Source organism: Oryctolagus cuniculus, chromosome 5 (genome assembly GCF_051225735.1).
Source record: "Oryctolagus cuniculus isolate XC-2025 breed Fujian yellow rabbit chromosome 5, ASM5122573v1, whole genome shotgun sequence".
In the NCBI taxonomy this organism is placed as follows: Eukaryota; Metazoa; Chordata; class Mammalia; order Lagomorpha; family Leporidae; genus Oryctolagus; species Oryctolagus cuniculus.
The window spans coordinates 32,273,527-32,289,968 of NC_142871.1; the positions used below are offsets into that span (position 1 = coordinate 32,273,527).

Consider the following 16,442-nt stretch of genomic DNA (forward strand, 5'->3'; position numbering starts at 1 on the left):
GTAAAAATGCATTATGGATTTATATTTAAAGCATTAAAAAAAACTTAAGTGGAATTGATCATTGATCAGATTTAGTTACCTTCTACTGAGGCAATCATGTGACTCCCTAAATTTGATTTCCCCTGAACTTCCAGTCAGTGTGCTTATCCTAGTACTTAACAATGAGAATTTGCTGCTACATTGTGTTCCTTTGATGGGAAATGTCATGTTGAAAAAAAATTTCATGTAAGTATGCCCTTTTAAAGAGAATCCTACAGTAACATAACTTGTAAACCTACCAATAACATTTGCAATGATATATTCCAGAACTACCCTAAGATTAATAAGTACTGATATCCCCCTCAACAAAAACCCTTAATGAGGTAAGTTGGGAGACCCTTATTAAATTGCTTGTTTTACTATAGGATTTCTTAAAACATTTAATATATATGCTGTCATTTCCCCTAAAAATGTGACACAATTCATCCTAGTTTCCAAATGCATTTAATATCAGAACCTGCCTACTTGGCAAGCACAGTCATGGTAAATTCCTAGCAGCTATAAAAGCCTTTGAGTAATTGATTAAGAACATCTTCATTATGCGTCATGGTTAAGAAGCATTGGTTAAGAAGCATCTTCATTCAAACACACATTTACACAAAACATAACCCAATAGATTTAACAAAATACCTTTTCAACCCATTTTTTTTTGGTACAAGATCCTGGTAAGGAAAACTAAGGAACTCAACCTATTGTCTAAGAGATTAATTAGATTCTTTTCCGCATTTATACTTGGCACTGGCAATCATAATACAAGGGCACTTCACACGTTTGTGGAAAATGGAATTAAAACGTTATTTTTGTGCACGATTTGTTTTACAGTACACGTTTTCCAAGAACTTTCTGAAGACCCTCTCATGATAGATTGTGCTGGGGTCCAACTGCAGTAGCTTTTACTCCATAATTCAAAATGTTTGTGTTTTATTTTTTGAAAGATTCATTTTTTAAATTTATTTGAAAGGCAGAGTTACAGAGAGAGAGGGAGAGACAGAGATCTTCCATCTGTTGGTTCACTCCCCAAATGGCCATGGCAACTCAGGCTATGCCCGATGGAAGCCTGGAGCCCCAAGCTGCTTCTGGGTCTCCCACATGGGTGCAGGAGCCCAAGTACTTAGGCCATCTTCCACTGCTTTTCCAGATGCATTAGCAGGGAGGTAGATCAGAAGTGGAGTGGCCAGGACTCGAACTACTGCCCATATGGGATGCCTGCGTCGTATGCAACAACTTAACCCACTAGGCCACAATCCCAGCCTCTGTATCTTATCCTTTAATAAGAGAATATTTGGCTAGCTTTTATTTTACTGCAGGGGGAAACATATGGAAAGTATTTCCTTGTGGTCTCGCGTTAAAAGAGCAGTGGCAGCGTTTAATCGGGCTCCAGCTGCACACTGTGAGGGCCTCGCCGTCTTGGTGAGGGCAAGGGATCTCTCAGGGCTTAGCTGCAGCTGAGACTAAGACTCCCAAGTCAATCGGCAGATGGTGTGGGGACATAGCTGCCCGAAATTCCCCCTGCTTGTCTCATGCTGTGCTGGATAGGACAGGTTCCAGGTCCCTTTGCCACCAAGGCCAGCAAGTCTTACCCTCAAATTCTCTTTGCTTAATTCTTGAATTTATTTTTGACCAATTTAAAATTGAGCAGCTGGGAGTCAGCATTGCTGTATAGAGGTAAAACTGCTGCCTGTGGCACCAGCATACCATATAAGCACCAGTTCGAGTCCCTGCTGCTCCACTTCTGATCCAGCTCCTTGCTAATGGCCTAGGAAAAGCAGCAGAAGACAGCTCAAGTGCTTGGGCCCCTGTACCCATGTGGGAGATCCAGAAGAAGCTCCTGGCTCCTGGTTTCCGCCTGGCCTAGTCCTGGATGTTGTGGCCATTTGGGGAGTGAACCAGCAGATGGAAGATCTGTCTCTATCTCTCCCTGTATCTCTGTAATTCTGCCTTTCAAGTAAATAAATCTTAAAAAAAAAAAAAAAGAAATTAGGCAGCTTACAGGTTTTCCATCTGGTGAAATCAAATTGATTTTTTTTCTTCTGAAAAAGAAACGGTGGTTAAAAATACCTGAAGGTGGGCCGCTATGTAAAGGAATAGACTTTTGTATTTCCCCTGAAGTTTACAGTTGTAATTAGGATGGAGAAGAGAGTAGGTAGGAAGCTTGTTTTTTTCCTTTGAAAGAAATGATAGCCTGTTTTTAGGAAAGCTTTAAAATTTTTGTTTTGAATTCGTGTTTGTTCCATTTCAATGTTCCTTTGAGTGTAGAGGTATCAAAAGTTGGCATTTTTTTTTTTTAAGCATCAATAATGAGTAGAGAATCCATGGCCTGGGTTTAAATCTTTTTTGGTTTTTTAAATTTCCACATAATGCCAAGCCGACAGAGCTGAAGAGTGCAAACAATTTCTGTGGCCCCTTCACTAAGATTTCTCAAGTGTTAGCATTTTAGAAGATTTGTTTTGTAGAATGCTTTGGTAAATATTTCTTTAGTGTTTCATTTTTTTCTCTCTTTTTAAAAGTATTTGTTTTCATCTACCTGAAATAGAGAGAGAGAAATCTTCCATCTGCTGGTTTACCCACCCACCTCAGATGCCTGCAACATCTGAGAGTCTGTAAATACTCTGGTTTGTCTCCAGAACTCCATCCAGGTCTCCCATATGGGTGGCAGAGGCCCAGGGTCTTGTGCCATCTTCTGCTTTGTCTCAGGATGCATTCATAAGAAACTGAATCAGATGCAGAGGGGCCAGAACTTGAACCAGGCACTCTGGTATAGGATGAGTGGCAACTAAACCCATTCACCATAGAAGATTCATTTTTAATTTTCCTTAAAACAAAAATAACCGCTTATGTATTACGTATCAAAATTAAGAATTACCCTTATACAACACTGTTGTCTAACCTACAGTCCTTATTCAGATTTCACCATTTGTCCAAATGGTGTCCATTGAAACAAAAGAAAAGCTAAGATTCTGCACTGTCTTACTGCGTCTCTGTAGCCTTCAATGTGAGTCTTTATGGTTCATCATACTGACATTTTTATTTTTTTTATTTTTATTTTTTTATTTATTTATTTTTTGACAGGCAGAGTTAGACAGTGAGAGAAAAAGAGAGACAGAGAGAAAGGTCTTCCTTTTTCCGTTGGTTCACCCCCCCAAGCAGCTGCTACAGCCAGCGCATTGCAGCCGACACGCTGTGCTGATCTGAAGCCAGGACCCAGGTGCTTCCTTCTGGTCTCCCATGCTGGTGCAGGGCCCAAGCACTTGGGCCATCCTCCACTGCACTCCCGGCCCACAGCAGAGAACTGGACTGGAAGAGGAACAACCGGGACAGAACCCGGGGTGCCGGCGCCGCAGGATGAGGATTAGCCTAGTGAGCCGTGACGCCAGCCCATATTGACATTTTTAGGCAGGCCAGTTGTTTTGTAGGGTGTGTCTCAGTGTGGGTTTGGCTGATGTTTCCTTACCATTAGACTGGGCTTTTATACTTTGGAAATGCCACAGGTGTAATAATTGGTTCTCCATGTATCAAATCAGGAGGCAATCACTGGTTTGTCCTCATCTTGGTTATGCTAACATGCATCAGCTGGTTAAGGTGGTGTCTGCCAGTTTTCTATCACATCATTAGTCTTGTTTTGTATCTTGTGGGAAAATATATTGAGAGTCTGTAAATACTCTGGTATGTCTCCATAATATTCACACATTAGTTTTTTTTTTTTTTTAAGATTTTATTTATTTGAGAAGTAGAGTTACAGACAGAGAGACAGAAAGGTCTTTCATCTGCTGGTTCACTCCTCAGATGGCTGCAATGGCCAGAGCTGAGCCAATGCAAAGCCAGGAGCTTCTTCCGGGTCTCCCACATGGGAGCAGGAACCCAAGCACTTGGACCATCTCTTGCTGCTTTCTCAGGCACATGGCAAGGAGCTGCATCAAAGTGGAGCAACCGGGACTTGTACCGGCGTGCATATGGGATTCCAGCACCACAGGCAGGGGCTTAGCCCACTACGCCACAGCGCCAGCCCTCACCCATTAGTTTTAGCATCAGTGACTCTTGCCTGAATTAATTAGTATTATGTTGGCTATCAAATAGTTTCTAATTCATGATTCCTGCTCTGTTTATTGTTCGGCTTTCCACTGTAAAGAAAGGATTCCCCTTCTCTCTTATTTATTTGTTATCATTGTATACTTATGAATATTTATTGCATTGTATGGGTTATGATTGTCTTTGCAAATTATATGCAGAGTGTGTTCTGATGCTCAGTTGGACCAGTGGGATCCCTTCTAAGTTGTTGCCTTTGTTCTTTTGACATGTCCCCATCATCCTTTGCCTACATTTTCAGTTTCTAGCACAAAAGGTTACAGACTCTTGTACTTTCTTTGCCCCAGCCATGGTGTCAGCCATTGCCCTGGGAGTCTTGGTTCATTTTAGTGGAGATCGTTTGAAATCTGAGATCTGGGTACTATCAATGCTCCTTGCTGCAGCATTTGGGCCCTGCCAGTAGACAGAGCTAATAGGTGTGTATGGGGGGAGGATGTAAGCCTGTACCCCTCAGCGACCTGTGTTTTATTTTTAAAGATTTATTTATTTATTTGAAAGGCAGAGCTACAGAGAGAGAATCTTCCATCTGCTGGTTCACTCCCCAGGTGGCATAACGGCCAGAGCTGCACCAATCTGAAGCCAGAGGCCAGGAGCCTCCTCCGGGTCTCCTATGTGGGTGCAGGGGCTCAAGGACTTGGGCCATCTTCCACTGATTTCCCAGGCCATAGCAGAAAGCTGGCCTGGAAATGGAGCAGCTGGGACTCGAACCGGCGCCCACAGGGGATGCTGGCACTGCAGGCAGCAGCTCCACCTGCTATACTGTGACCTGTGTTTGTAATGTGACTGATTCCTTTTCTCTTTGGTGGGAATCCTGGTGTAGCAGTCATATCAGGAATTGTGGGTTCTGGTTTTGTTCATCCATTTACTAAGAACTTGGGCAAATCTCTTGTGTTGTCTTCTTCAGCTCTTTCCATATTAAGTTACATTTTAAAAATTAGGAAATAAATGTAGATAATTTTAAATAAACTTTCATCTTTAGAATTCTGTGATTCTATGAATTTAAAAATTTATTAAAGTATTTTTGTAGAGTTTTGAGAAAATCAGAAGATACATTTGAAAAATTTCAAAGCTAACAAAAAAATTAGAATTCAGATCTAGAAATTATCTACCCCAGTGTCCTCAAGTTACAGTGAGATAACCTGGAACATTGACAGTGACAGAACTGTTACATATCTGTATTATTTTTTTTAAAAGGGACTTCAAACTGTTAATGGAAAATGAAATTAAAAGGTAACTTTATTTTGGTACAAAATTTTTGAAAATCATGCATATTTTTCATAATACACATTTTCCATTAACTTTTTGAAGACTGCTCCTGCAGTAGCCAGTAGCCCTGCATGGCCAGTGTGACTGAGGAATTGAGCTTTTAATTTTACTTCATTTCAGTTAATATAACCTGAAATCAGCACATGGGGCTGGTGGCTGCCATGCTGGCAGCACAGTTCTAGGAATTCAGTGCTGTGGCCACACATGGGCCAACAGCAGAAGCAAAGCTGGACCCTTAGGACAGGGTGTTCTGGCTGAATTAATGAAACCAGCTTTATTCCTCATATACCTTTCATAGCATCTAATTATAAGTTTCAACACTAAAACTAGCATATTATTTTTGTAACAGATTGCTTAACTCACAGGAACTTCAACATGATTTATTACATCTAAGAGAAAAATTAAAGATTAATAAGAAATCAAGTTATCTGTTCTCAGTTGTTAATAGTAACAGTAGAAGCTATAATTTGAGAGCTCAGTCCATGTAACTTGTTTTCAATAGAAATGTTTTTGTTGGAGAATCTAACATGTATGTTTATAACTTTTATAAATGCTACACCAGGATTTTTTTGTTATTTTTAATGAAAATATGCAGTGCATTTAGATAGTACTCATAACTCACAAACAGAGCTGATGAGAAAGTAAATTGGTAAAGCCTTTCAGAATATTAATTTTGGTGCTAGGTGTTAAAGCTCTACCTTTGGCCTACTAATTCCTTTGAAATCGGATCTATTGTTAGAGCATTAAGTGTAAAGATAAAGTGGAAATTGAGATAGCTAGAATGTGCAGAAGGTAAAAAGGAGCTATGCATACTTGGTCTATCTATGAAGTTCATTTTTGGATGTGGAAAGTAATCATAAAAAGTTTAGACAGAGACGGAAAACAAAATATTTACAGAATAAACTATGTAAAATATGGAGTAATGATGTGATAGCATCTCTGCCCACTGCATTGACACTGACGTTGCCTTTGTTGATAGATCTTTTCCTTTTTGCTTCTCCAGCCCTGCACTAACATGTTGGCTGCTCTCAGTAAGTGGGCAACCAAATGCCTAAGTGCCGAGCTTGGATTCACTTCTTTCTGCCCTAACACACATTAGTTGGCCTCATTGGGCTCATTGGCACCACCTGCAAATGTGTCACACCCATCTATTTGTATTCATCTCTCCCACTATTCCTGATCCACGCCGCATTTGCTCTCCCCAAATCATCCCATTAGTGACTGCACTGGCGTTGCTGCTGCAGAATCCTTGCCCTGTGTGTCTACACAGCAGCCAGAATGTCCTTTTAAATTTATAAGGCAGATCCTGGCAGTCCTCTGCTTATCAGCTCACTTACCAGTGATTTCCAGTGATTCTAGGAGAAAATCCTTACTACTCCTGTGAACTGTAATTCCCTGAGTTTTTTCCTTTTATCACATTTTGACCCTGTTGACTTTTCATTGTCTTCATACTCATTGTCGGCTTTGGCCTCAGGGTCCTTACTCTTTCCATTTGCTCAGTTAAACTTCTTCCTTGACTTTGGAGTGAGCACTGCCTTCTTAAAGGCCTGCACTGCTGTGTGTACAGCGAGGCCTTCCCTGACCCCACCCCCAAAATCATTTTCTTGGTAACATTGACCTGATCTGTTTACTGTGTACATCCCCTGGTTGTGAGATTCTCAACAGTGCGTGGCACACAGCAGGCACTTGGCAAACGAGAGGAACCAGTCACTCAACGACGACTGTCTGTCAGGGTGTACCAGGAAGAGTTCTCTTGGGCAGGTATATCAAGAGTCTTTTTAAATGTTCCTAACCAAAGATTGAGTGATTCTTCTCGAGGACCTTATCCTTCAGAATTTGCTATGATTTGTATAACATAACAGACAGCCTCGTTTATAATGTTGAAAAATTGAGAACAACTTAAAGTCTAGGAATCTTCTATATATATTATGATGTTTCTCTGCAATTCAGTTTTGTAAGCCATTAAGAAAGGTATATCAGGAACACACTTATTACATGGAAGATGTTCAGATATCAAATAGATTGCAAGAGTATTCCATGAAAATTCTGTTTTTATACACATGTACATACATATATACTAAATAAAATTCTTTTTTTACTTTTATTTAGTGAATATAAATTTCCAAAGTACAGTTTATGGATTACAATGGCTTTCCCCCCCCATAACTTCCCTCCCACTCACACCCCTCCCATCTCCCACTCCCTCTCCCATTCCATTCACATCAAGATTCATTTTCAATTATCTTTATATACAGAAGATAGATCCAGTATATATTAAGTAAAGATTTCATCAGTTTGCACCCACACAGAAACACAAAGTGTAAAAATACTGTTTCAGTTCTAGTTATAGCATTACTTCACATTGGACAACACATTAAGGACAGATCCCACATGAGGAGTAAGTACACAGTGACTCCTGTTGTTCACTTAACAATTTGACACTCTTGTTTATGGCATCAGTAATCTCCGTAGGCTCTAGTCATGAGTTGCCAAGGCTATGGAAGCCTTGTGAGTTCACTGATTTTGTTCTTATTCCGACAGGGTCATAGTCAAAGTGGAAGTTCTCTCCTCCCTTCAGAGAAAGGTACCTCCTTCTTTGATGGCCCTGTTCTTTCCACTGGGATCTCACTCACAGAGATCTTTCATTTAGGTGTTTTTTTTTCCCAGAGTGTCTTGGCTTTCTATGCCTAAAATACTCTCATGGGCTCTTCAACCATATCCAACTGCCTTAAGGGTTGATTCCGAGGCCAGAGTGCTATTTAGGACATCTGCCATTCTATGAGTCTGCTGTGTATCCTGCTTCCCATGATGGATCATTCTTTCCCTTTTTGATTCTATCAGTTAGTATTAGCAGACACTAGTCTTGTTTGTGTGATCCCTTTGACTCTTAGACCTATCAGTGTGATCAATTGTGAACTGAAATTGATCACATAGACTAGTGAGATGGCATTGGTACATGCCACCTTGATGGGATTGTATTGGAATCCCCTGGCACGTTTCTAACTCCACCATTTGGGGCAAGTCCGATTGAGCATGTCCCAAATTGTACATCTCCTCCCTCTCTTATTCCCACTCTTATATTTAACAGGGATCACTTTTCAGTTAAATTTAAACACCTAAGAATAATTGTGTGTTAATTAAAGAGTTCAACCAATAGTACTAGAACAAAAAAAAAAAATACTAAAAGGGATAAAGTATTACATTGTACATCAACAGTCAGGACAAGGGCTGATCAAGTCACTGTTTCTCATAGAATGCATGACTTTTGTAGAGCTTTGAGAAATACATGGGGCCGGCGCCATGGCTCACATGGCTAATCCTCTGCCTATGGCGCCGGGTTCTAGTCCAGGTAGCTCCTCTTTCAGTCCAGCTCTCTGTTGTGGCCCAAGAGGGCAGTGGAGGATGGCCCAGGTGCTTGGGCCCCTGCACCCGCATGGGAGACCAGGAGGAAGCACTGGCTCTTGGTTTCGGATCGGTGCAGCGGCGGCTGTGGCAAGTATTTGGGGGCTGAACCAACGGAAGAAAGACCTTTCTCTCTGTTTCTCTCTCTCTCACTGTCTGTAACTCTACCTGTCTAATAAAAAAAAATTAATGAATGCATGTTTCATAGGTACAACTTTTAAGATTATAGTGGTTCTTTCCCCCATGCCTGCCCTCCCACTCTGACTCCCATCCCAACTCCCATCCCACCTCCCTCTCCCTCTCCCATCCCCTTCTTCATTATGGTTCATTTTTAGATTGATTTTATAGTCAGAGCACCAATTCCATGTTAAGCATAGATTTCAACAGATTGTACCCACAAACACATACACACAACATATAGAGTACAGTTTGACAACAAGATTTGCAGTCGATTCTCATGGTACAACTCATAAAAGACAGAGGTCCTACATGGGGAGTAAGTGCACAGTGACTTCTGTTGTTACTTCAACAATTAACACTCTTATGACATCAGTGATCACCCGAGGCTCCTGCCATGGACTGCCAAGGCTACGGAAGCCTTTTGTGACCATAGACTCCATCAGTATTTGGACACAGGCATAAGCAAAGTGGATGATCTCTCCTCCCTTCAGAGAAAGGTACCTCCTCCTTTGATGGCCCTTTCTTTTCACTAAAGTCGTTCAAACATCCTTCGTGTAGGATATTTTTTGCCACAGAGTCTTGGCTTTCCATGCCTGAAATGCTCTCACAGGCCTTTCAGCCAAACCAGGAAGCCTTAAGGGTTGATTCTGAGGTCAGAGTGTTATTTACTGCAGATGTCATTCTAGGAGTCTGCTGTATGAACTGCTTCCCATATTGGACATCCCCTCCTTTTTAATTCTATTATTATTAGCAGGCACTTGATGTTAACTAAATAAAATTCTAAGAGCAGATACCATTTACAATGATTACATATGAATTTGGAAGTTCAGCTTATTTACTTGAAAGGCAGAGCATCAAAGGAGAGAAAGAAAGAGATCTTCTGTCTGCTGGTTCAATCCCCAAGTGGCCACAACAGCCAGGAATGGAACAAGCTGAAGCCAGGAACCCAGAACTCCATTCCAATCTCCCACATGGGTGGCAGGGCCCAAGTGCTTGGGTCATCTTCTGCTGCCTTCTCAGGTGTATCAGCAAGGAGCTAAACTGGAAACCAAGCAGCCACAATAAGAACCAGTGTCCTGGGGCCAGCGCTGTGTCGTAGTGGGTAAAGCCGCCACGTCCAGTGCCGGCATCCCATTTGGGTGCTGGTTTGAGTCCTGGCTGCTCCACTTTCGATCCAGTTCTCTGTTATAGCCTGAGAAATCAGTAGAAGTTGGTCCAAATTTTTGGACCCCTGCACCCGCATGGGAGACCTGGAAGAAACTCCTGGCTCCGGATCGGTGCAGCTCTAGCCGTTGCGGCCAACTGGGGAGTGAACCAGAAGATAAAAGAACCAGTGTCCTGTAATGGGATGCTGGTGTCCCAAATGCTGGTTTAACCCCCTGGGCTGTAGAACTTGCCCCAAATTTCAGCTTATTTTAAATGTTTTGTGTTTATTTATATTTGTTATGCTTGAGCAGCTACCTGCTGCCTCTCAGGATCTGTATTTGTAGGAAGCTGAATTCAGAGGTAGAGCTGGCAGTCAATCCCAGGCACTCTGATAGGGGATGCAGGTGCCCCAGGCAGTGTCTTTACCATTAGTGTTTTTGTTTTTTGTTTTTAGGGAGACTAATCTGACAGTTACAGGAATTGAAAGCAAAAGACTGGCAGTGATGAGATCAGTTTTGTGGGCTAAAGCTGGAGGCAAAGTCCTAACTGCCTGATTTGTCAAGTAGGGTGCGTATCTTAGGTTCTAAGATATGAATTTATATTTTTGCATATATTAGACTTGACATTTCTACTTCTTTCCATTACCTGACTTTCTCATGACATCGCTGGGTGCTGCTTGTTGAGAACAGTATACTATCTGGAGCCAGGGGTTGGGAAACAAGAGTGAATGTTCATTTCCTCGGATATAAAAAGCGAAAGGGAAACATCAAGTTGGGTTTTTTGCTTGTTTGTGTAAGTCAAAAATGTAGGATGTTTTGTAAAAGAGTTTGTTACCTGTATATTTTGATTCCCTACAATAACCTAGGTGTTTTGTTCCTGAATTCTGAAAGCAAATACCTGAAAGATTGCATTGGTTTGGTTTGAGGAAGTTAACAAATGCCCCTTTTCTAGGTTAAGTTCCTTGTTTTAACTTCTGATCTCACACAGGACCCCACCTATCCGGCTCTGCCCACTAATCCACTCCAGGGAACTCCCCTCGGAAGTCACTAAAATTGACTTGCAGAGTTGTCAGCAGAAAGTTGAGTTTGGGTGATACTTGGTTATGAGTTTCCCAACAGGAAGTGGTCATTTAAACCTTCAAGAAGTCATAATAAATGTCTGGAGACAGAGAATTTTTTTTTTTATTTTTTTTTTATTTTTGACAGGCAGAGTGGACAGTGAGAGAGAGAGAGACAGAGAGAAAGGTCTTCCTTTGCCGATGGTTCACCCTCCAATGGCCGCCGCTGCAGCCGGCGCACCGCGCTGATCCGATGGCAGGAGCCAGGATCCAGGTGCTTTTCCTGGTCTCCCATGGGGTGCAGGGCCCAAGCACCTGGGCCATCCTCCACTGCACTCCCTGGCCATAGCAGAGAGCTGGCCTGGAAGAGGGGCAACCGGGACAGAATCCGGCGCCCCGACCGGGACTAGAACCCGGTGTGCCGGCGCCGCAAGGTGGAGGATTAGCCTATTGAGCCACGGCGCCGGCTGGAGACAGAGAATTTTTACAGAAATTCTTTCCATTGAAAAAAGCAATTGACTTTTTTTTTAAGATTTATTTATTTATTTTAAAGTCAGAGTTGCACAGAGAGAGAGAGAGAGAGAGGCAGAGAGAGAGTTCTTCCATCCAATGGTTCACTCCCCAGTTTGGCTGCAACGGCCAGAGCTGTGCCAATCTGAAGCCAGGAGCTTCCTCTGGGTCTCCCATGTGGGTGCAGGGGCCCAAGGACTTGGGCCTTCTGCTGCTGCTTTCCAGGCCATAGCAGAGAGCTGTATCGGAAGTGGAACAGCCAGGACTCAAACTGGCACCCATATGGGATGCCGGCACTGCAGGCGGCAGCTTTCCCCTCTGTGCCCCATCGCCGGCCCCAGCAATTGACTCTTCCCAACAGCTTCACCCTCAGTAATCCAGACTGAGGAGGTTGCTTTTGCTGAACTGTTGAGGAAGAACTAAATCACTTTATTGCAGTCATTCCTAAGCCAGTGTGGGTCTCAAGTACTGCAGCACAGCCAGTTCTGGCTGATTGCATGCCCACGGGCTTCCTATGAAAGTGTTAACGTGAAAATATATGTGTCTCTTGCTCATTTGGTCAAAAGTATAGTTTGGGCCAGTCATGTAAAGGAGATTGTTTCTGCAATGTGAGATCTGCAGGCAAGATTCCAGGGTCATGACAACGTGGATTTTGAGAATCGGCTACATAAGTTGTACCTACTTCTCCAAAGAAAAAAATCATGTGTCCTGTCCATTTTTTACTGAATTGAATGAATTTCTTCTAAAATCAGCAACACTTGAAGCTTTTGTCACTGTCCAAGGTACTATAAAATTAGGGCTAAATAACAAGCAGCAGCTTCCTGCTCCAGCATCTGGAAAGTTGTATCCTCTGGGAATTATCCAAAGGAGAGAAAAGAGAGTAAGACAGGCCTTTGGAAAGGAAGTAAAACTGAGTGCTGGGTTGTGTTACAAGTGTTGAAAAACAGCACCCAACCATAGCTACCTATGCTTACTAATTTTGTACACAAAGGAAAACAAATCAAGAATTAAGAATAAGAAGGGGTGCAGAGAAAATGATAAGCTGCAACATTCCTGAGTTGCTCCTGGGACGTGGAACAGTTTTTGTTCTAGACTCTAGTCAACCAGAGCCACTTTGTAGCCCGTGAAAGCTGAGTACACTGTCTTCTCACTATGTGCACAATATCTGTGTGCGTTTAGCTTGTTACAGTTCTCAGCTGGAAAAGCAGCATAAGTTCCTGTACCCAATGAACTTCTGCTTTTAATTCTCCACAGCTATAAATAAAATGTAAGTGAAATCTATTTTTCAGCATTCACCTCTTAAAATACCAGTAGCCAATCTCCCAGCGTTTTATGTTGAACAATAAATTCTACCAAATCCCAAGAGTTTAAGCTGCATCATTTTGATATAATTGTAATGATCAGGTCTAGTATATGTGCAAAATATTTGACATTGTGCAAGAAATTCTTATAAATCAGGAGAACACACTGTAAGTGAAATGTTTTTCAGAGTAAGGCTTAGCCTACACACACACACACACACACCTCCCATTTTCTGTATTTTCTAAGCAGTCGAGGAGAGTGCAGTATCAGACAATTCTGTGAGGAATACAGCTTTGATAAAAATGAGTGGGGCAGGTGCTATGGCACAAAAGGTTAAACATCTACTTGGGACACCAGCATCCCATCTAGGAGTGTCTGATTTGAGTCTCAGCCACTCCATGCTAACATTATGTCTTCCTGCTAAGGTGCCTGGGTAGCAGCAGATGATGGCTCAAGTGCTTGGGCCTCTGGCACCCATGTGGAGACCTAAAAGGAGTTCCTGGCTCATAGCTTCAGTCTAGTTTTGTTTGTTGCAGGCAAATATAGGAAATGAACCAAGGGCTGAAAGATTGTACTTATCTCTATTCTTGCTCTTGCTTTCTCTGTGTAACTCTGCCTTTCAAATAAAATATATAAATCTTAAAGAAAATTTTTAAAAAGACAAGAAATCGGGGGCCAGCGTGGCACAGCAGGTTAAGCTGCCACATGTGATACCACTGTCCCATAAAGATGCCTGTTTGAGTCATGGCTGCTCCACTTCTGATCCAGCTCCCTGCTAATGCTCCTGGGAAAGCAGCAGAAGATGGCCTAAGCCTTTGGGCCCCTGGCATCCGTGTGGGAGACCCGGTTTGAGCTGGCTGGCTCTTGGCTTTGGCTTGGCCTACTCTTGGCCATTGTAGCCACTAGGAAGTGAACCAGCACATGGAAGATCAATCAGTGATTCTAACTGCCTTTCAAGTGAAAAAAAAAAATAGATCTTAAAAAAAAAAAAACCAGCAGAAGAAAATAAGCAGAGGTGAGTGGAGGAAAGGATGGGTGATTTGTCACAGGGTGCAAACTCAGTTGTAAGATGAGCAAGCTCTGGGTATGTAATGTACAGCAAGGAGACAATGGCTGTGATACTGTACATACTGGGAATTTGCTGAGAGTAGATCTTCAGTGTTCCCACTACACACAACCTCCAATGACAACTCTGTGAGATGATGGAACCATGAATTAACTTGACAGTGGTAATCATTTCACAATATACGCATGTCGTAAATCAATAGGTTGTACACCTTAAATATATGCTTTTTTATTCGTCAATTATATCTCAAAGGTGCGGGGGGGATGGAGAAACACATAGAAATACTACCTGGTAGCTCATAATCTCATAGAATTCAAGCTGCTTGTATACCTGTGAGTAGCCAAATGTCAAGTGGGGAAAACAGGGAAGACAGAGTAAAGAAGGACAGCTGAAAGGACAAGTTGCAGACATGACGGGAGAGAAGATGGTAAGACTTCCACATTTTGCACGTTAAGACATGGGTGACGCTGTGTGCTGAGGTTGGAGGGAAGAGCTGATGGATTGCCATCTTGACCCTGGAGCACAACACCGGCCTCATAGTTTTTACTTTTTAAAGCCTACTGTGGGACCAGCATTGTGGCATAGTGGGTAAAGACACCAGCATCCCTATAGACAGTGGTTCGAATCCTGGCTACTCCACTTCTGACCCAGCTCCCTGCTAATGGCCTGGGAAAGCAGTGGAGGATTGCACAAGTGCTTGAGCCCCTGCACCCACATGGGAGACCTAGAGGACCTGACTTTCAAATCAATACATCTTTTTTTTTTTTTTTTTTTTTAAGAAATAAATAAACCTGGAGGGGCAGGCTTGTGGCACAGCAGTTAAGTTGCCACTTGGGATGCCCACATCCCATACCAGAGGGGCTAATTCAGTCCTGCTGATCCTGTTCCAATCTAGCTGCCTGCTAACGTGCACCCAGGGAAAGAGCAAATGATGGGTGAGATACATGGGTCCCAGCCACTCACATGGGAAACCTGAATTGAGTTCCAAGCTCCTGGCTTCAGTATTGCCCAGTCTTGACTGTTGTGGGCATTTAGGGAGAGTGATCCAGAGGATGGAAGATCTCTCTCCATCTGTCTCTGTTGTCTCTTTTCTCTCTCTGCCTTTCAAATAAAGTGAGACAATAAATAAAATTTTTAAAGTGAATTTTGTTCCTTTAAATCTATATTAGAAACAGTCAGTTTGGTCTTCATCCATCTGCCAGCATCCAGCATTGATATATGGTTTTGCTATTGAAAATGAAACAAAATGATGGGTGATTAAGCTGAGGCCTTAGTTCTTGAGAAATCAACAGAAATGGTATGAGTGGTTAGGACTGACTCCTGCTAAGGCAGTAACCATGCACGATAGGAGATGATACATAATTAATAGTGCCCACTGTTCCATGCACTGGAACATAGGCATCTCCTTGAGCCATTTGTCATCTATAAAACCCTTTATTCTCTCTCCCCTCTGTTAGCGTTCAGCTGTTTTTCTGCATGAATGCACCATCACTTAGTGGAGCACTGTTGTTCCTAGGGGAAGAGTGGTGCACTGTCTGTGCACAATGTCATCTGTCTTTCCCTGCCTTTCTTCTCTCCCTGTGGTACCAGCCATTTCCTTTCTGCAAGCAGCCCGGGCCCGAGTGCTTCCTGGGTGCTCGGAAGTGAGAAGTCACCCCCCCTAGCTCAGACATCAGGTGCTGCAGCCAAATGTGTAGCATGGGGTGGAGGGTCTGCCACTTGTAGCTTCGACATGTTACTCTTCTCTGGATCTCTGAGTTACCTCATCTGTAGAACTGACATAATAACGGGACTGTTGGGAGAATAAGCCCAGTGTAGATGCATAGAAGCTCTTAGGGTGGTGTTTGACACATCACAGGTAACAAATAGGAGCTACCACCCAAAACAAAGAATTATCCAGTCTAAAATATTGGTAGGGCCGAGTGGAGAAGCCCTGTGCTGGAGACATTGCACTTGTGTCTCTGCAGGCTAGTTTGGAATAAATGAGCCTCTGTCCCTGTGGGGGTGGGAGGCATGATGCTGGGAAGAAGCAGCTGCAGTGCCCTGTCCCTGGGTGGTGCTGGACTGAAACTAGCACCCCACTGGCTCCTCCTACTAAGTAACGTTTCCAAGGTCATTACCAAGATCAGTTGCCAAGGCCAGTGGGTGCTTGACCTGCCTTCATCTTAGAAACCCTGGTATCCCTTCTCTTTACTGGGTTAGGTCCACGTGCTCGAAGGTACTTATCAGAGGAGCCTGAAAGGTTTTATTTCCCTTTAAAGATTGTGTCCTCTTTTCCAAATTGGGTCCGAGGGTCACCCAAACTCAACGGCTTTCAATCAAAGTACTCTGGCCCCCATTTCACTTGTTCTTAGATTCTGTAAGGGCAGGACAAGGATTTAATGTCATTTT

The 16,442-nt window shown here is 42.8% G+C and overlaps 1 protein-coding gene across 11 annotated transcripts in view; it reads left to right on the forward strand.

Annotated features, from left to right (window-relative positions):
* The window catches only part of MAP7 (microtubule associated protein 7), a 193,082-nt gene that overhangs the window by 66,041 nt on the left and 110,599 nt on the right, over window positions 1-16,442 (forward strand). The gene's annotated exons all lie outside the window — the stretch shown is intronic.